This window comes from Parasteatoda tepidariorum, chromosome 3 (genome assembly GCF_982258835.1).
Source record: "Parasteatoda tepidariorum strain Cologne lab strain chromosome 3, Ptep-v5.0, whole genome shotgun sequence".
Lineage (NCBI taxonomy): Eukaryota > Metazoa > Arthropoda > Arachnida > Araneae > Theridiidae > Parasteatoda > Parasteatoda tepidariorum.
Window position 1 is genome coordinate 64873763 of NC_141757.1, and position 21298 is coordinate 64895060.

At 28.6% G+C, this 21298-nt stretch overlaps 1 non-coding gene across 1 annotated transcript; it reads left to right on the top strand.

Moving 5' to 3' along the window:
* The first annotated feature begins 10320 nt into the window (after positions 1-10320).
* Positions 10321-10402, top strand: TRNAS-CGA (transfer RNA serine (anticodon CGA)). The gene has a single exon. It is a non-coding gene; the product is annotated as a tRNA-Ser (tRNA).
* The last annotated feature ends 10896 nt before the right edge of the window (positions 10403-21298 follow it).

Consider the following 21298-nt stretch of genomic DNA (forward strand, 5'->3'; position numbering starts at 1 on the left):
GGCCTTATATCAGAGTGATTAAAAAAGAGTGTATTTTGTAGTGTTTAATATTGAAAGGGATTTTAACCATTGTCTGTACATCAGAATAACTTGTTATTTAGGGTTGAATTTATAAAATTTTCTTTTTCTAAATTTAAAAATTGGTTTCTGATTTTAGAAATTATTTTGCAATGCAACTTTTCTAATAAAATCTTCCCTCTGAATTACACACATAGAAAGTTGCTTTCTAATCTCTTCAGACAAGACAATTTCCTCTTCAGTTGAGTTTTTCTCTTCAAGACAAAACAATTTTCCTATATAATTGCCACGTTGTGTTAATAGATGGAAAATGTTTAATAATAACATTCCCTGTATAGGTGAAAAACATTCATCTAAATTTTCAAAATCACCAGAAAAGGGTTAACTTATTAGTCTTAATATTTTGCTTTCAATTTGTATTAATTCAACTGTTCATATTAAAAATTGACTTGAATGATATGTCATAAAAAATGGCAAATAGGTATTAAATTTGAAATCCAAGCTATGTCACTACAATTATACTTTCAGGTCCTGCTTTCTTCTTCCTGTTGTGTTACTATGCTAATACAAGCAGCAGAAAGAAGCAATAGTACTGGGAATATTTTTAGTTTCCAAATTTCTTTAGTCTTTTACTTCTAAGATGCATTCTGTAAGCATTTGTAAATAAATATATATACTTTTTAAGAATTGGTAGTTTTAAAAAAAAAGTTTTGCCATTTCACCATCTTTTTTTTTTGAGAGTTCGTTAAATGAATTCTTTAATCCCAAGTTTAAAAGATCTCAGTTTAAATCATCACAAATTTAAATTATCTTTTAGATGTGGTATTGGCATATTATTTTCTTTATCAGAATTTACTCTTAATGGTGCATAATTTAATTTTTAATATTTTTATTCCAGAAAAAAAAATTTAAATCAGCTATTTATTTATAATTGTATTTCTGCTTTTTCTTTTAATTTAAGGTTCATTTTGTCTTGTGAATTCAAATTTAATTTTGTTTAAAATCTTACTACTGTATGCTTTTATTATAAAAAAAATTCTGTTTTAAGTGGCCATTTTATATATTGGTAATAATTATTCAGTTCAGTGATTTTCAAATTTTCTCCACAATGTCATTTTATTATTATTTTTCTGTGGAAAGATATATTGCAAAATCAAAAAAAAAAAACATTATTGCTAGTCTGGATTTATTATGAAAATTCTGTATTTTACTATTTTTTGTGCTTTTATAATCAAATAGAAAGTTCCAGAAAATCTATTGATAGATATTATTAACTAATATCAATCATTTAAGATTAAAAATGTTTTGAAGGAAATTTATTCATTATGTATTGTTATAGGGAAGTTTTTGTTTTGTTCATTTATATTTATTTAAATTTTTTATTGCTTTCACGAAACTACAGATCCCACCGATTTAGTTTGTACTTAATTATTTAGTATTTTAATACTTCAATTTGGCTTGTATTTGATTATTAGATATTTAATTTTACTTTATCATAGGAGGATTTTTTTCTCATCCATATTAAGATGAATATATCAGTTTATGTTGATTTGGGAACAGCGTGATCACTTTAATTATAAATAAGTTTGTTGTGTACTTTTTTGTTTTGATTTTCTTAAAATTATGCGTTTGTAGTGATATTTTTTTATGTACCTGTCTTATATTTAAATAATCTTTGAATTTATTTTTTTTTCAAGAAACAGCCATAGTGACATATTTTTTTTGTTTATTTTTTATCTCTCTCAGCATCAAGCTGTGAATATTAAATTATCAATTTTAAAAAATTTAAATATAATTCAACAATAGATTTCTTCATTATTTCTTAACTGCTGTATAAATATATATGTATATTCATATTTAAACTAAAAAGAATGCTAAATAATTGTTTAAAAGTCATAAGTGGAATTTTTTTATCTTTTTTTTCTAAGCCTTAATATATTATTTATGTAAATAGTTTGTTTGTAAAATTAATTTTTGATGCTAATCTGTATTCTGCAAAACATCTAGCCTGCTTAGGACTGATGATTTTCATTCTTCAAAGTCATTTGAGTTACACCATAGGTAACTCAAAGAAACTCGCACGAGTCCTGGTTTATACCAATTACACCAAAATAATCGGCAATATCAATTAAAGAAAAAGGGAAGACAATTGAAATGTACAATTAGCTGATTAGCGTACTAGAAATTATTGTCTCCAACTTCTTAAATTAGTTGCAAAGTTCGGCAACAGATAGCTCTGCTAGCGAAAAACTGTAAAGCAATGTTTTTAAAATGACTCATCATTTACCCAAACAATGTGTTACAGTCTGAAGACAAAATTGGCTTAGACGCTTGCCAGTGTGTTAAGTAAGAGCTATTAATGTTATATAAGTTATTAATGTTCAGTTTTTCAAACTGAGTATAACAACATAAATTTTTTTTCTACATCACTAGAAATCAAGTCGTATATAATTAAATATGGTTCTTGGTGCTGTAATTATCTACGCAATACTTCATTAAAAGATTGTCTCATGTCATTAATTCAATATGTAAAGGTAGATAATATATAATTTAAAATGACATACATGTGTGTTGAATTGCAAATTTAAAATTAGAGGGGGGGAAAGCAACAAATTATTATGTTGCAATTTGGCCATGTATACATAATCTGTCCATTATATTTATAAATAGGTACTTATTTCTTCTTGTTTATTTTGTTTCTTTTTTGCATAAATATTATCATTTTTAAAAATAATGCTCTGAATATAACAATTTGTACCAGATAATTATGTGTTTTCTTTTAAAAATCAAATAATTTTAAAAAAATATGCAATATGAAAATTGGTGTATGTTTTTTTATATTTATTTAATAACAATATTATGTTGTAAACCATGATGTTTGAAATGCACGAATAATACGAGGAACTATTTGTGTTTTTTGAAATTTTTCTGTTTGTGCAGTTTTTTACAGTTTGTACATTTTTATACAGATAATTGTTTTTTCTAAATAATTATGTTATTTTATATTTGATACCAGGAAATGTATTGAATAATCTATTTGTGCCATTATTTAGCTATCTGTTTTTTAAACTTTTTACAAACTCAATGATTTTCCATATTTGTTTTGTCTTATAAGATTAAATGCCAAGTCTAAAAATAATGTATTGCAATATTTGTACCAATTTAAGAAGAATTGATAACAATTTATTAATCTAAATAAGAATTATAGGGAAAAAAATTCCTGAAATTCATCATTCAATTCTAGTTATTTATAACAAATTTCAACTCCAAAAGACTTCCAAAAGATATGTTTGAGAATAATTCTTTTATGTTTGTGCTTTTTTTTCTGGAGGTTGCAATTTCAAATTAAAACAGTAAATGATATTAATTTATTTTCCCTGTGTATTATATATTATTAGAAAGCACATGAAGCAAAAGTTATGTTTACGGGTATCAAAAAATTCTCTCCGTTGATTATAATGGATTAAATTTATAATTTCATCTATTAAAATCATTATTTCTAATCATTATTACCAGTTTTAATTTATCTGTTTCCAAAAAGGAAAAAATAATCTTAAGTTTTGGTTTATGAAATTATTTTGTTGAATACATTAAAGCACTATAATAATTTTTTTACATGACTTTATTTATTTTTGTTACATACTGTAAAAATAAATCTTGTTTATAAATACTGAGATTTAACTTTAATTTTATTTAAAATTTTCAATATATTGTATTAAAAATTCATTAAAATATTATTATATTTTTTATTTATATATTGTTGCTATTGTAGGCAATTGCACAACATTCCTATTTATGAAATGTGCTATTTGTAGACCATTTTGTTCTAGAAAATGTTTGTTTATTCCTTAACTCATTGCTAATGAGTTTTCTCCAGTCTTTCTCACAGCCATTTTGTAGAATTTCGCGTAGTCTGTACATATGTAACTTTATAGCATAAATTGTACTTAGATAGCTTATTTATTGCAATATTAAATTATTTTATCTCTTTGTTTTTAGTCTTATTTCCATTTTGCAACCGAAATTAAATGTAAACTTTCAGTTCTCATTGATTAAGTATTGCAAAATATGGTATTCATATTTTCCATAAAATGTACAAAATGTTCTGTAATTAATGCACTTATTATATATTTTTTGAAGTCTATATTAGAAAAGAAGTAAAAAAATGTGTACATTAAAAGTTGCAAACTACTACTATGTAAACCAAAAAATACTTAATGGATGCCTTAGGAATCATGAACAAAGAATATAAGTTTAAAAGTAACAAAACCTGTTTAATTGCTTGAAAGAATTGAAATACATTAGAAGTTGCAACATATTTAAGTCAAGAAAAAATAAAACGTTATCAAAGCTGATGAATCATTAACATGAAAGATTAAAAACCTGTTTAATTAACTGAAGCAATTGTGAGGAGATGAAAGACATTCGAAACTTTTTTTAAATTTCAACTAGCAAAGTATATTTGATATTTTTAATTCCGCCTCCCTTTATAGATATGAAACTGATTTTGTTAACGTTTTACTCTGGTACTCAAAATTAAGAGAATTTATTGATATATATTATATTATTTCGTCGCGATGTGTTATATTATATTATTTTGGCGATTATCTCCGAACTGCTAGACAAATTTAAATAAAATTCAATTTTAGCTTAGGTTGATATAATACAGAAATAATAACCACTCGCATTATTGTGCATAGCACTCATGAGATGCGATGGTATCAAAAAGTGATTACTAAATAATAGGGGGGTGGAGTCATCCCTCTTGTACTGATATACATGCCTTACACTTAGGTTTCATACTGCAAATAAGGCTGTTATGAGTTCATGTGGCAGTTTGTCCCACTTGTTCAGTAACACTGCTTTCAGACACCAGGTGGTTCTCGAGGGTTACGTGTTACAATTGCCTTTTCAAAAGCGTCCCAGGCATGTTCTGTAGGGTTGAGGTCTGGAGATCTAACTGGCCGATCCATCCAGTGAATATCTTAATTTTTTCAGGAAATTGTTGACCAGAAGTGTTCTATGTGGTACCGCGTTGTCATTCATATTAAAATGAAATCAGGACCCACTGCACCCTTGAAAAGGCGAACATAGGGCTCCAAGACCTCATTCCTATGCTTCACACCAGTCACAGTACTTCTTTCAAAGACGTAGAAAGATATGCGGGAATTCAGCATTATTCCCGCCCAGATCAGCAAACCTCGGCTATTAGAGGATTGATTGCGGGCCCCTGATTCGCTAAACGTGAAATTACATCGAAAGTCAGTGGTCAGGATTAAGTGGTACTCACCAGTGAAGAGAGCATTCAACCATTGATCCTGGTTCCATTCTTCTATGATCTCTTTCGATGAAATACATCCATTAACTAAATCAAAACGCTTGCATTGTCTTTTAAAGCTAAATAAACATTTAATTCGTCTCTCCGACCAATTGACGTGACACATAATAATAGTTTGTGATGAAATGCAAAATTTGAACATTCATACATTATATATATTGAGAAAGAGAAACTGTCTTAAAAATAATTGAAAATTGTGATTTCTCTGCGAAAGATCTTGTTTTAGACATATTTAACATTACAACATTCCTTTTTACAATACAACATTCAATTAAGTTTCGGAAATCTCATTAAAAGAACCCTACGAGCAAAGTAACTTGGGAACTCATTGTGCCAATATTCACCAATCTTGGCTCAACAAGGTTTTAAAGGGCCAATATTGAACCGATATAGAAATGTTCGATTCACCCGATATTTCATAGCCACTATTCAGCCGATGTTTACCAAATATAAAATTTCTAAATTAGCCAGATATCTATTTTCCCAATATCGCCCCTATGCAGATTTGTTAAGTTCATCCGATATTTTATAACCGTTATTTAGCCAATATAGATCCTATCTAAAATTGTCCAATTGACCCGATATTTTAGAGCCCTCACTTAACCAATATATGCCATACATGGAATTCATCTGATATTTTATAGCCACTATTCAGCCAAAATTTACCCTATATAGAATTGTCCAATTGATCCGATATTTTATTGCCCTTATTTTGCCAATGTCGGCCCTATACAGATTTATTAAGTTCACCCGATATTTTATAGCCACCATTCAGCCTTTGTCGGTCGATGTGGAAGTGTCCGACTCAACCGATGTTTTATAACAGTTATTTAACCAATATAAACTCTGCTTAAAATTGTAAGATTGACCCGATATTTTATAGCCTTTTTTCAACCAATATAGGCTATATATAAAATTGTACGATTCACCCGATATTTTAAAGACGTTATTCATCCAATGTAGACCCAATTTAAAATTGGCTGATTAACCCAATATTTTCCAGCCGTTAAATCAAACCTAAAAAGTAAATAATAAATAGGACGTTTTTCTCGATATATTTTTTAACATCCTGCAGTATGAAGAAAAAGAAAAAAAATTTTAAGGCCCCTTTCATCGCTTAATTTTTTACTCCAAATAGCACCGTATTACCCCCGAAAGCCGTATAATGTGTAAAAGCTATTTTTTCTTTTTAAAATATGTGTGTTTAATTGTTCTATTAATTAATTAATTTTCAAGATATTTGGATCAGCTGAGAGTTTTAAGACAAAGCATTTACGCTGTGGTTTTCTTATTTCATAATAAATAATCCTAAACAAAAATTTTCTTTCAATCCTGTACACTTTTACCAAAATTTTATATGAACTATCAGAAGTTTAATAGACAAACAAAGAAAAAATATTTCTTTTCAAAAGATGAATGTCTAATATTGTACTTGGACCGTTGTGAAATAAACAAAAATGTCTCATGAGCAAAAAAGAAAAATCTGTTATAGGTAGATTTGTTTGTATAGTAAATCACTTATTAAGGAACTCGATATACTCGTAGAAATGGATATTATTAAAATATCTTAATTCTCTCTAGGTTCAATAGATGTAAATACGAAATTGGTCCTTAATTACAAGTCTATAATGGTCTTATATATTTCCAGACAATGGTCTTAGAATGGCTTTCGATATCGGACCGAGATTGAGGTGTATAAGTTTTGTAATAATAGGTCCTAGAATGGTTTTATATTCTGGCAAAAATATATTTTTTTTTTTTATGTAGAACCTTTATAGGTTTCAAATATAAGGCCACTATTGGGATGTCTGAATTTTTTAATATTGGTCCTCGAATGGTTTTGAACATAGGACTAATATCAATTTCTATATAGGACCCTTGTAGGCTTATGATATAGAGCCTGTAGCGTAACTACCACTATAACTTTTAAATTCCAGTTCGCTAGTAAATAAGATTCGTTAACTTGATTCTGAATAGAGTTACCTCCTGATGGTTGACATTGCCAATAACTTAGCCCCACAAAGGCTGGTCGCAGGCAGACTTGTTTCAACAAACACTCTACGAAGGTGACTTTCGTACGTGATCTGAACACGTGTATCACGACAGAAACACCTACCTCGATAGGAACAAGCGTACTTTGATAGATGGAATACAGTGAACAATTGACTTGCAATTTGTGACTGCGACATTGACCCCCTCGTGCTGTTGCTACGTAGTCTAGATCAGACATACAACGGGGCCCTTTAGCCTAGCCCCCACATGGGCGTGATCTGAACACGCGTGCCTCAAACAACAATCTGCAAACCAATATTGGGGTGTAGCTACATTTTGCATTGGTCCTAGAATGGCTTTCAATAATGGACTAATATTATTTTCTATGTAGGACCCTTGACTTAAAATGTTGGGTAAACATTGGGATGTCTAGATTTTTTATTATTGGTCCTAGAATAACTTTCAATAATGGACCAATATATCATTTTCTATGTAGGTCCTTTATAAATTTATAAAGTTGAGTAAACATTGGGATGTCTAGATTTTTAAATATTGGTCTTAGATAGAAATAAATCTTGTTCCAATATTGAAAGTCATTCTCGGACGAATATTGAAAAATCCAGACATCCCAATATAGGTCCCTCGATGCATGTTCTTATGGGATCCATATTTGCCGATTTTGAGCCTAACTGGTGCTAATGTAAAATTGTTACTAGGGAAGTTGTTGAGGGACAGTGACTGTTTCGATAGTGGAATGAGCAACAACAAGCAAACAGTAGGCGGAACTCATCATATTGGAGAAAATATAAACATCAAGAGCATGAAAGCCTTTACGCGAACAATTTTAATGAATGTTGGGGATTTAAAGTTTTTGATAACTGATAGCTTGCGAGCAAAAAATGTAGGCAAGCATTATTATTCTTTCTTATTTTTGACAATTTATAAGCTTTCAAGCTAATTTTCACGAATTCATTTAGAACTTTCGTTTACTGTGATCTTCAATTATTGAAAGTAAATAGTGGGCATATCTGCCAGAATCCCCCAAAATAAGATAGAATTTAGTCTTATTCTTACTATTCTGAATTTTATTCCAAACTAAAGTGTTTTTTCGTAATAATAAGTCTAATTTTTTTAGCTTAGTTACATTAAAGTGGAAGAAAATCCAGCGAATCTTATCCACCGACCATTTTCATCATCAATTTTGCTTCGTTTACATAAACATGTCAAGATTAAAGCCATTTAGAGTCGATAAACTTGGTTTATAGGGTGTTTTGGAAGTTCATAGATAAAATAATCATTTTTCTCACATTCGATAGATGTAACAATATCTAATGATCGAAAAAATAATGTGAGAAATTTCAACCTAACTTTAATCAATAGCTTCACTGTTATCGGTTTTTTATAAGCTTGAGTTTCTCATTGCTGTCAGGTCACTAGTTATTTTTTATCCCTTGCTGTAGAAGTATTTTAAAGAAACTTTTTTTTCCTTCATTTTAAAATTACAAATAATTTTGGTTTTAATTTAACAACACGTATATTTATTGTCATTTTTGAATATCACACGCATCCGAATATTTAAAAAAAATAAAATAAATATGAGAAATTTTATTATGGAATGCCATGTTTCGCCTCTTATTCCCTTATTTTTTACTAACGCACATGTTCAATATTTTCAGAATAGTAGGTGGATCATGGGAAGAGTTTTCTCTAGCCGTCACTCAGTTGTCAAAGCTCGAAGAAAGCAGGCAAAGACTCAAAAAATTATATCGTTCGTAATTACTAATCATTAATGCTTTAAAATGAAAAATATGAAGAATAATACAAACTCTAACACAATATTTTAATTATTATTACTGTATTATCCATACAAAGTGGTCAGTTTTCCGTAGCTAGAATGTGCTTTTTTCTTATACACTTCAATCAGTACATCAGAAATAATTGAACTTTCATTATTGTTATTATTTTTCATGTTTTTGAAAATCACCCTTTTTTGCTAAACCCATAAATAGTTAGTAGAGTTCAGTTGTTTAAAGTCTTTATGCATTTTGCAACTTCATATTGGGAGTTCCTTTCGTTCATTATAAGGAAACTAAAAAATGATTAATTCCGATCCAAGAAAAACAACAAAAAGAAATAGCTCGATCCTACAGATTTTAATGACAAAAAAATAGGTTTAGTAACGTTTTCTACTTTTTAATGCAACAACCATTAAAAAATTAAACTTGATTGTTTTTATTATTTTTATTGAAAATAAACAATAAGTATAAAGTAAATATAATCAATTTCTACTCTTTTTAGGAATTTCTGAGTTTTAAAAAAGCAGTCTTAAAATAGATATTTTAATAAGGATCATTGTCAGTTCAAATAATCAATTACAAGTGTAATATGTGCGGTTTTTGGCAATTATTAAATATATTTAATTATTATTTAAATAATTTTCTAAAATATAGGTAGGAATTTTTTTTTAATATTTTGTTATTTGAAAATCAATCTAAATTTAAAATCGCTAAAAGAGAGAGTTTATATAGCTCAACAATGAAGATTTGTTCTAGCGATTATGTGATCCACCTATTTTCAACAAGGTAATAAAAAAATTTAAAAAAATATTTTAAAACAACAACTTTTCTATGGGTTTGCTCGAAAAAGGAAGAAATAAAACGCTCTTTTCTCCACATGACACAAATTCTAATTCCTTCTCTATGTGAAACAAATGCAAGTTAGTTTCACTCTTCACTCAAAAAGCCCTTCATGAAGGCGAGTATGTTATAAAGCTTGAACTAGGAGTTCCTTTGTCCTCTGGATCGGGAATAAATTTTCAAAAATACGAAGATGAACAACGCGAAAAAAGTATGTATCAGTTATTCAACAACACTGATTTTAAAATAATAGTCATCAAAGAATGAAATATTTCTTATTATGTGAGAATTTTTTTTTTCAATTAATTTTATTTTATTTGAAAAGCTTATTTGCAAGCAGTTGTGGCCGAGTGGTTAAGGCGATGGACTCGAAATTCATTGGGATCATCCCGCGCAGGTTCGAATCCTGCCGACTGCGAGTAAATGATACATGAGTAAATGAATACTTGATGTGACTTAAGTAACACTTCCTCTTTATTACATTTTTTTTTACCTACATGAATATATTTTTATCTTCCTCTCTTTCTTTTTTAATTTAGTGCAACATTACAAATTTTAAAAAAAATTTCTTCTTTAAATATATTTCATGTTTTAATTTTAATCAAATTTTTTTCTACCCCTGCTTTCAAGAAATAGGAAAAAAATATTTAATTTTTCAAATCAATCAAACAAACAGTTGTGCTGAAATTTAAATTTTTTTTTATTTAAAACTTTGCATATTCTATTCTATATATTGAGCAATCACTGATGTGTCAATTCGGAGTTAACCATTACATAAATCCTTCATTTTTTTTATAAAGTGGTTTGAAGCTTTACATTAGTCAAAAAAAAAAAAAAATGAAGTTTGAAAAACCTTTGAAATTTAAAATAATGCTATTATTATAACAGGCCTATTCAAGCATCATTATTATATACATTACTAGTTGAATACCCGTTCTTCGTACGGGGTGAGAAAAAACGAATCAATAAATCAGTGTTGAACGACAATAAAAAATCATGCGCAAAACTAAAATACAAATACCGACACAAATTATAAATAATACCAATAATGAGACAAGAAATCATTAATCATGTATAAGACAATTAAAAACTAGAATTCTAAAGGAAAGTAACCCAAAGCAGCGAAAATTCCATAGAAAAATTGAAACCAATAGAAAGCTTTAAGGAAGAAAACAATAAAAATAATTGAAAATATATTAATGACACCCGAAGCTGACGTCATCAAGGGGTACTACCTTCGGAAGTCATACAAACGCAAAACCTTTTCTATCGAGAGAGCACAACAGATGTCTAAAATTTGCACTCTCTATACCCCCAAAGGTGTGGCAAGAAGTCCAGGAAGAGAGAAAAAGAGAATACAAATACAAAAGTACAACAAAAAAAAAATGTTCAAAATCCTACTTCAAAATATTTCTTTTGAACCAAAACACACAACTATCCGAAAATCCATGATCAAGTATATGTATTTTTAATTATTGTTATTTTTTGCCCTTCCCAATTTGTTTACGTTATTAGATAAGACAGAACGCGTATTTAGTAGTTCAACCCATCAATATAAAGATTAACTGTGTTCAGTATCATCTGGCAAACTCATATCTAAAATTTACATCAATCAAACAATTTTTTTCCTGTTATTATATTTCGAAGGGCCATAAGAAACCTATTTCCTCAAAATAAACCATAAAAAGGCACAGTATTGGGGCCACTTCAATAAGCACCAAATTTATTTATAAAGTACTTTGTATCAATATAATGGTATATTTGGTATCCATTAAAATTGCACCAATTTTCATAATGCCGGTTGTGCTTATTACCAAAATTAAGCATTGTTGATATCAATAATAGTATGGCGTCTTGTTACACATAAGTATCATAACTACTAAGTACATGTTTTCCATTAATTTATTTTTTAGTACACAGCTTATTAATTTTTTTCAATTCAATTAGTACCTATTAACAAAATTAATTAAACATCATTAACGGCAATAATAACTTGTCGATTTTTTAGGTTTTCTTAAACGAATTAGTATCGTTTCTCCATTAATCTTTCTTTTTAATACATAGATTTTTTATTACTTCAATTAGCAACTATTACGAAAATTAATTAACATTGGTGCCAATAATATTATTGGCATTTTTTTACGCTTCTCCTCGGAGTAATAATATTAACGTTTTTTACGCTTCTTTACGCTTCTTCTCCATACCCTTCCTTATTTCTCTATTAATTTTGCTTTATAGCAACTAACGTTGATTTTAAATTGTTTAGTTTTGTAGCAACTATCGTTTTGAAACCATAACTGTAAGCAAAACAAACACGTGGTTTCACATAACTTTAGAAATACAAATTTGATGATGCAGTTCACCTATGCTACTACGATCACTTTGATCATTCAGATAATCTGGCATTCGGAATTTTAAAAAAAATGGGTATTACAGAACGTGCAATAAGCAATTTCTTTGATTAGAGCTATAAACTAAGCATCATTAATGTTGTCTTTGTAATGTTGTTGTGTTTGTAATGTTTGTAATGTTGTTGCTTCAGATTAACCGATGATAAAACTTTATTTTGTTTGTATACATAAATAAATTAAAATCACTGTGCATTTAGATAAATATATATTAATGCGAAGAATCTTAAGAATTCAGAAAAAGAAGCATATAAAAAGAAAAAAGCTTTTAGCTTACACTTCTACGGCTTTAAGCATTGATTATTAATTGATGCCACGAAAAAGGTAAATTTCAATAAATCATCTCTGGAAGCTCCAAGTATTGACAAAACAAACATGATAACGAGAGATAATGTAGCTTAAGTCTGTAGCATTCTTGATTGATAAGTTATTACATGTTACATGTCTCAATAAAACTTTTGAAGTAATTCTGTTACATTGTAATTTTAATAAGAAACGACAGACTGCAGGTTTCCGCAGACGATATAATTTATTATAGTTTTAGAGGATCATAAAGAATAACCAGAAGAGGAAATATATATCCTAAGAATTCAAGAAAAACCTATAAAAGGAAAAGCTTCTAGCTTACACTTCTATCCGCTACCTGTTTCACTGCTTCTCTTCTAAGTATCGAAACTGCGTTCTCCGGGATTTCAATAAACTATTTCTTCTCCGGAGAGGCCATAAAATTCCTGAAAGATATTTTGAAAGGGTAGGAGGGAAGGGTGTTTCCGTACTTGGCAGGTAATCTAATTGATTAAATGGAATTTTCTCCTTTTCCTTCTAGAATGTTCGAAGGACCTCTCAGCTTAGAATTGCCGGATGGACAGCTATTTTAGTCGGATGGGACAGGGTGATGAAAAATACACAGACCGACTTAAGCAATAAGTTTATTGGCATTTATTAATGCCTCTTTCATAGGTGTTATGGATTAAAAAAGTGGGGGTAAATTTGTTTTCGTATAGGCAGGAAAACTAAGAGCAATAACGCTGTAGATAAGGTGCTCTTTCCGAATCTATTTATTGTTATTGGATTTATGGTTGGTTTTGAAACTATTTCCCACATTTAAGCTTGAGTGATTTACTTGTATTTTAAAATGATCGCTTCTTGAAACGATGCTCAAGCAGTAGATGGATGCTTATAGTTTGAGCAATCACTAAGATATATAGTAACAGATATATGGTAAATAAACTATGGAAACTATAAATTTCTCAAACTTTCAATGTACTTATATTACGTGACTGATATTAAGAAAATTTATTTTATTATGTTAAGAAAAGAAAGTAAGCAATTCAATTCATATATTAGGTACAGTCATAATTACAGAAATCATGGCAATACTTGGAAAAATGGTAGAAAACGAAATTCAAAATATAATTAAACAAATTAGAAACTGAAGAATAAAACAAATGTATCATTTTTTAACTACTACTTTTAAAATTCCTTTAATTTCCAATGTAATTTAAATCTATTTAAAAATTAATCAAATAAAAAGATAAAATAGGGAATTGGTAATTTAGTTAGCACCATTTCATTGCTTTCTCTTTCATGTAAAATAAACAAAACAAAACAAAACCAAAAATTTAATTGAGCTTTTGGTTTTTTTAAAATATTTAAATTGATGCCCTGGTAAAATATTTGTATTCCAATTTCTTTTGGTACATTTATTATAATTATAGTTATAACCTACATCGCAATACTCTATAAAATTATAGTAAACAAATTAGAAGCTAAATAATAATTAAAAAAAACTGATTGTTCTTTAGCTTACACTTTTTCAATTCTCTTCAGTTTACAATGCAATTTCAATCCATTTAAAGATGCCTCGCAACAATAATAAAATGGAGAAAATACTGAATTGTTAGTAAGTTACAGTATAAATATTGTGAACGAAGCAAGACAAAACTAAAAATAAGAATTTAGCCGAGCTTTCATTTTTATTTAATTTAAAAATCAGGAAATATTGCTCAGATAAACTAGTTATACCCAATTTTGACAAAAAAGAAAACAATTAAATTTCATGCTAAAAAAGATTAGCGTTTATATAAGTTTTAAAAATATGAGGGTGCAGTTGCATGGCATGAAAAAAATAGCTGTACGAATTTCTGTTATTCAAGCATGAATGGTAAAACCAAAAACAGTTTGATTGCCTAGTGTAACTTGAAGGTATTTTTTAATAATCACCATAATAGTTATCCTGTTTTCCAGCAATTTTCTTCTCTCATTCCCCTCCCATTTTCTTCAGTCGTAGTTTATTAGACTTTGATATAGCGTTTTTACTTTTTGCTTGTTTAAATAATCCCTACTGGATGCACTGTTTTACGTCATTTTTGACAAGGATTCTAAAAATATAGCGGAAAAAGGGTTACAGTGAACATTTTTTACAAATTTGTAAAAACAAAAAAAAGGCATATTTATTATAATTTTTAACTCATGAAATATTTTTGTAATAATAATTTGGGCATTTACGTGCCTTCCGGTTTATTTTTGGAATAACTAAGTTTCCTTAGTTTTCACACAATTCTTAAAAAAAAAGTTGTTTTTGCCCACACTAGCATACAAATAAATAAATACACTACAGAGGGCTTCAGTGGATAAACTTGATAACTTATTAAGCAGTCGCTTATTACGACTTAGAAAAGTATATTTAAAGCCAAAATAAAATTAATTTCAATCTAAGCTTAATTGAAGTATAAATATTTTCATATTTCTATAAAATACTCCTTTGTAATAGAGTATTTTCAGAATACTAAGAGGGAAATTTTTAACTTAAATCAATACTTCTAAAAATCATTATTCAATTTGTTTTATTTGTAAGAATGAAGCAAATTTTAAGTTGACTCAATTTTAATAACTATAGTCTTTAACTATACTATAAACTAACTATACTAATAACTATAGATGAGGGAATGGCCCAAAAGGACAACACATGGAGTGCAATGACTTCTCACTGGATCCCAGCAACCCGCAAAACAGATGACAGCTCGCTGATGTTCGGTTTTGTTTAATGTATAGCAAAATATAAATATATACTAAAAAAATTATTTTCTTCTTTAATGCATATACACTATCTACCAATAAATATTCGGACACCTATGCAAATGACTATATCTGCATTCCTGAGATATGTCACGCCCTCCGCCGGTATATATCGTGTAGGGAACAACATCGGCATCAGTCCCATGCAAGATGCCTATTGCACTATTTTGGGTGACAATATGCCTCCTACATTGTGGCAGTTTTACGGGGGAACCCTTGTTACTTCCAGGACGACAATGCCAGCTGTCATGTTGCGAGGGTCACAAAGGTTTGGTATGGTGCCAATGGGGTTAATCGAATGGTCTTGCCTGTCCAAAGCCCAGACCTGAACCCTATCGAGAACCTCTAGGACGTGTTTGATCGAAGAATTAAGGGGTGTACTACCCGTTCAAAATCGGTGAAGGAACTTACATGTCTTCTCCAAGCCGAGTGGTAGAAAATAACCCTAGCCGTCATACAATGACTTGTGGAAAGTATGCCCCGGAGGGTTCACGCTGTAATTGCCTCTCGTGGCGGCTCTACCAACTATTGATTCTGAATAAAGTTTGTTTTTCTTTTCAATCACACGTGTCCAAATGCTTATTGGTAGATAGTGTATATTACATCCTTTTAAGAAACTTAATATAAGATCTCCTTTTAATTTGTTTTTTCAAAATCAGTTTAATTTAAGGTTTCATGTAAATTTTTTCTTTACTTTTGATTCAAATCACTATTAGTAAAGGTATATAATATAGGTCTGCAAAATCATTCTAATTTTCAAAATAAATGACATAAAACTTTCTAAAATGTTGGGACATAAAAACTCCAAAAGTAGAACAAGCATGGACAAGTTCATACTGAACCTACCATCATCTGTATACACTATCTCCACAAAGATATGCGTTTGTTTAAATCTAAAGCTAATTAATTGAAAGTATGCAGATCAAAATTGAATATCAAAATAGCTAAGATCGTTATAATTTATAACATTTTATCATCTTTTGTTGACATTCAGAAAATAAAATATGTTAATAAAAGAGTGAAGAGAAAATGCAAAAGTTACTTTTGCAACTTAAGAACTTTCAATTGTACATCCAATGTAACAAATCTACGATACCTCACAGAGGAAATCTTACCATTAAATAAAAATGTTATTTAAGATATCAACACTAGGCCACTCTCTTCTATATCATAAGTGGTCATTACAAATCACCCAGCATTTAAGTCTGACAATTGATTGTCTTATCAGTAGCTGATGATTCGAAGATTCATTCTCAGTGAAAACTTTCTGAAAAGATTATTATAGTTTCAAGATACTTTATAAAACTAGTAACATTTTCCATTGTGAGCATCAGAAAGTGTCTGACAACCATCAGATTTTGGATTATGGCCTCAAGTACTTCCGTTTCAAGAGACAAACAGCATTTTCTCTACACTATAGAAGTGCTAAAATAACAAAACAGAAAACAATGGGAAAATGGTTGTGCTTAGGGGTAAAATGGTCATTCCCATTACATCTCGTAGTCATGCTTTTAAGATGTCATTCTGTCAAAAATGGAAGTAACAATACAGTAGATTCCGAGCAAATATCTTCGTGCTGTCAAGACAATATAAGAAATAGAAGAACGCATTTTTTCGTATTTTATTTTTTGGTGAATACGTACATTTTGGAGACGTTGGAGATTTTTTTCTGATTTCTTTTCAGCAGTATGCGTATAAGAGTTCAAGTTGGTTTGGAATAAATTGGTTTATATTTATGAGGATTTAAACATTTTAAGTCGCGGACATTTATTCTTCAGTCTGTTTATTTTTAAAGAGTTATTTATGTATTTTAGTAACGTCTGATATGAAAAATGAATTATTTAATCAATGGTAGCAAAATGTCTAAAAATGTTTTATTTCGATTTATACTTTTTTATTATTGTTACAGCTCAGAAAACGTTGGAATTTTTAAAGCACTTATGTTTAGAATAGTTGAATAGATTTAATAACTGTTAGCTCAGTTGCTTCATTTTTCTTAAATGTATTTTTTGATCAAAAAAATTGGGCAAAATAAAGTAAAACTGGTAATTTTCACGACAATTTGTTGTTAAGTCTATTAATCTTAATGCCAGTAATACTGGAATGCAGTTCTGATTTTCAAATTTGCCAACAATTAATAGTATGGTGTTGTGAATAAAAAAAGGAGGTTTGACTTCAAAATAAAATTTAAAAAGATAAAGGAGAAAGAAATACAGAAGACACATATATTAATTAAATGAATAACAATCACAATAGTTTTTCAACTTTGCTGACAGTTAATACTATAGTGCAGGGACAATAAAGCAACATAAAAAATTTCTAGCTAAATTTCTACCTGAAAGTTAATGCTAATGTAAAAATGTGCTTCATACATGTAAAATAATTGCAACAGTAGGTTTATATGGCATTCTCTTATTCGTAACAAGTTCAGTGTAGCATGATATATTTAAACCACTACAGTTATAACAAAGGAAGAGCTGATAAAGTTATATAAAAATAATTTTTTATTGATATTTGCATATATGGCAGTACTTTTACTTTCGTTACTTGTACCGCCGGTACAAGTAAAAAGTACGTACTTTTACTTGTACTTCGTTACTTTTTAAATTTAATACTTTTACTTGTACTTTCGTTACTTTTTTAGGGAAAAAGTACAAGTATTTGTAACGGAAATGTCGAATGAAATCGTTACTTTTTCTAAAACTCGGTAATCTTTCTAAAAGAAAAAAAAGAAGAAAAAAAAGGGGAAAAATAAATTTAAAAAAAATGCTTATGTTTTTTTTAATTTATAAAATTGATGTGCTATATCTATGCATTCACAGCTAACTTCGTGTTTAAATACCTTGACCTCCCGTGGAGCGCTTATTCAGCGTGGGTAAGCACGTTCTGAGAAATTCTCGCAGTAGACTCAGTGGCGCCACTTTCGAAATGCAATTATTTTGCAAAATGAATAAAAATATTAATTAGCAAGTTATTTTCATTCATTTTCGAGTTTCATGCATTTATTTAATACATTTTAAAAATCATTCATGCCTCAGAATCATTTGTTTCAAAATATTTCTTACTTTAAGAATCAAAAGAAACCGAAAAGTAGTTTTTCTTCCACTGTTGTCATAAAACTAAAACGAAGTCTTCAGGGACGAGTTTAAGAAGACACTTATTAAGTACACTTATTAACTTCAGAGCTAAGTTTAAGAAAGCACTTATTAAGCAATGAAGAGCAATTATTTTACTACATTCGTTAGATTTTAATTTTTCGTAACTGAGAATTTTGCTAAATAAAGAGATTTTATGCTGAAATTTGTCACTTATTCATTTGCGTGTTTGTTTCAAGAGCTGCAGTAAGTTATGAATGACTATTATTATAATGTTTTTTTTTTTTTTTTACGTAAAATACATTTTGAAGCTGTTTTTCTTCTTAGTGCCATTTTTATTACTAATTTAAGGTAAACATTTGATTTGTCATCATTTAACAAAAATAATTTTTTTTTTAAATTTATGCGTAGTTCAGTTTGGCAGTATAAGTAACGATATCAAAACATAGTATATTTGTTATGCAATTATTGTGAATTATTCTATTAAGTGAGTATTAGTACGTGAAAGATTTTTAAAAAAATAAAAAATTCATTGTTTTTGCAGCTTTTCTAAGCAATATCTTTTTACCCAGCAAACGAATTGAATCATGATTTTATTATTATCAAGATAACTAATTATGTTCGAATTTATTTTAGCACAAGTTTAAACAAACTGAAACTATTGAGTAATATATATTTAAAAATACTTCTGTTGCAGGTATTTCAGAAATATTCACGCATTGAATCAAAATATTATTTATTTCGAAATGTTCGTAAAGTTTTTTTTTTTTACTCAAAGCAAATCGAAGAATAGTTTCTGCTTGACGGTTGTCATTAAACTAAAAAGAAGTCTTCAGGAAAAAGTTTAAGAAGAGCAGTTATTATTTTTTAGGGACGTAAGGTCTAGAAGCACAAAAAAAAATACTACCCCTTGTAACAGACTCTTTGTTTTTATTATGAATTCTTTTTCTTGAAGTTCTTAAGCCCTTTTTTGGAGCAACTTATTTCGTTCCTTAATTGCTTAGAGAAACTAAGAAAAATCTAACGAAGAATGTAATCTTTCTTTAAAAATAAATAGGCACACAAATGATGTATGTGCGCTTCATACTAGCTTTGGTGCAATAGGGGCATATGTCTTCAAATATAGCTACTTGGTCAGTGTTTTATAATTTTGTAGTTGTCATGTTCACTTGCATTTTAATAGAGTTTAAAAATTTCTTTAGCTAACTCTGTTTATCTATCTTTTTTTTTAAATTTCTAACACTGCAAGATTTGAAAGACTATCAAGAACAGATATTTTTATTTATTTATTTCAAATTCGTGATATAAGATTATTTAATAATTTTACTTACATCTAAGAAAATATTCTCAAAATCATCAACTTAATACGGCACGAAGTAATTCGGAAAGTTAATTTCGGACAAATTTTCCATTTTAATCTTCCGTTAAACTGTTAATGTGCTGATGATGAACTAGTGCAAACGCTAGGCTATTAATGTTGGGAGAAGCTATATAATCCATATAGCTTCTCTATACATTATTTACTAACTTACATTATTTAATAAACATACGTAATTTAATAATTTTTTTCTCAATTAGCCATGGACGAGTAATACTTGATATTCCATTGTAACGACATGTCAGTGATGCGTTTTTTAAAGTTTCTTTTTAGCCTAGTCGCAGAAGCGCACTCTATTGACTTTGATAGAAGTCGTTTAGTTGAGGCTGCAAATTTGAAGAGTTAACACTTTACAATTTAATCTCCAATATTTTTTCCGTAAATTTCTCTTTTCTCTGTTATATTTTCTTCTGCTCTTGTTTATTTAATTTTGTTGCATAATCAATTCCATTATGAACAGAGAAAAAATCTATATTAATAATTTACGAACCATTTAGGTTGTAACTACTGAAAGGATTAATGGTGAATATCAAATATATGAATGTGAATTTTATTCAACATGAAAATAAATTTCATAAATAGATAAACAGAGGTAAGTTAAAACATTTAAATGAAATCCTAATTTCATTTAAGTGCTGGGAAAAATTTACTTATTTGACACTCGAAACCATTTAGAAAATCACAGATTTTATAGGGTTGAAATAAAATTAATAACTAAACAATTATAACGAATTTCTGAAGTTCAATAAAAATATTAAAAAAAAACAATAAAGTTCTCACGATTAAACTTATTACCGTAGAATGTGCTAAATATGTTAAATTGGTAACTGTTTCCTTTTTGTCATGTTTTGAAAAGCATAATGCGTCACCTTTCTACACACTCTCGCATTAAAGTGGAAACAGTAGTTTAAATTTAATTTAAAATTTAGATTAGGTAATATATTACCTTTTCAGTTACTTTGGATTATTTCTAAAAACAATTTTATGGTTTAAAATTAGCATTATTTTTTAGCACAGAAAAAGTAATTTTTTAAATGTTACTTGATCTTACACTAGCTGAATACCCGTTCATCTCACTGGGTTAAAAAGTAAAAAAAAAAAAATAATTAATGAAAATAATTAATAAAAAATAATTTATAAGAGTTCAGTCAACATAGCGCAATTTTTCACCAAAAGCCGATACCATGACAATTATAAAAGCTAAGGTAATTCCATTAATTTATTATTCTTTGTTACCATCCCCATTGATTTTACTTTGTTAGATTGAGCAAAATATTTTTTCTCGCTGTTTAACTCGTCATAAAAATAAAGACTAACTATATCAATATCATTTGGCCATTTTTCCATTAATTTTG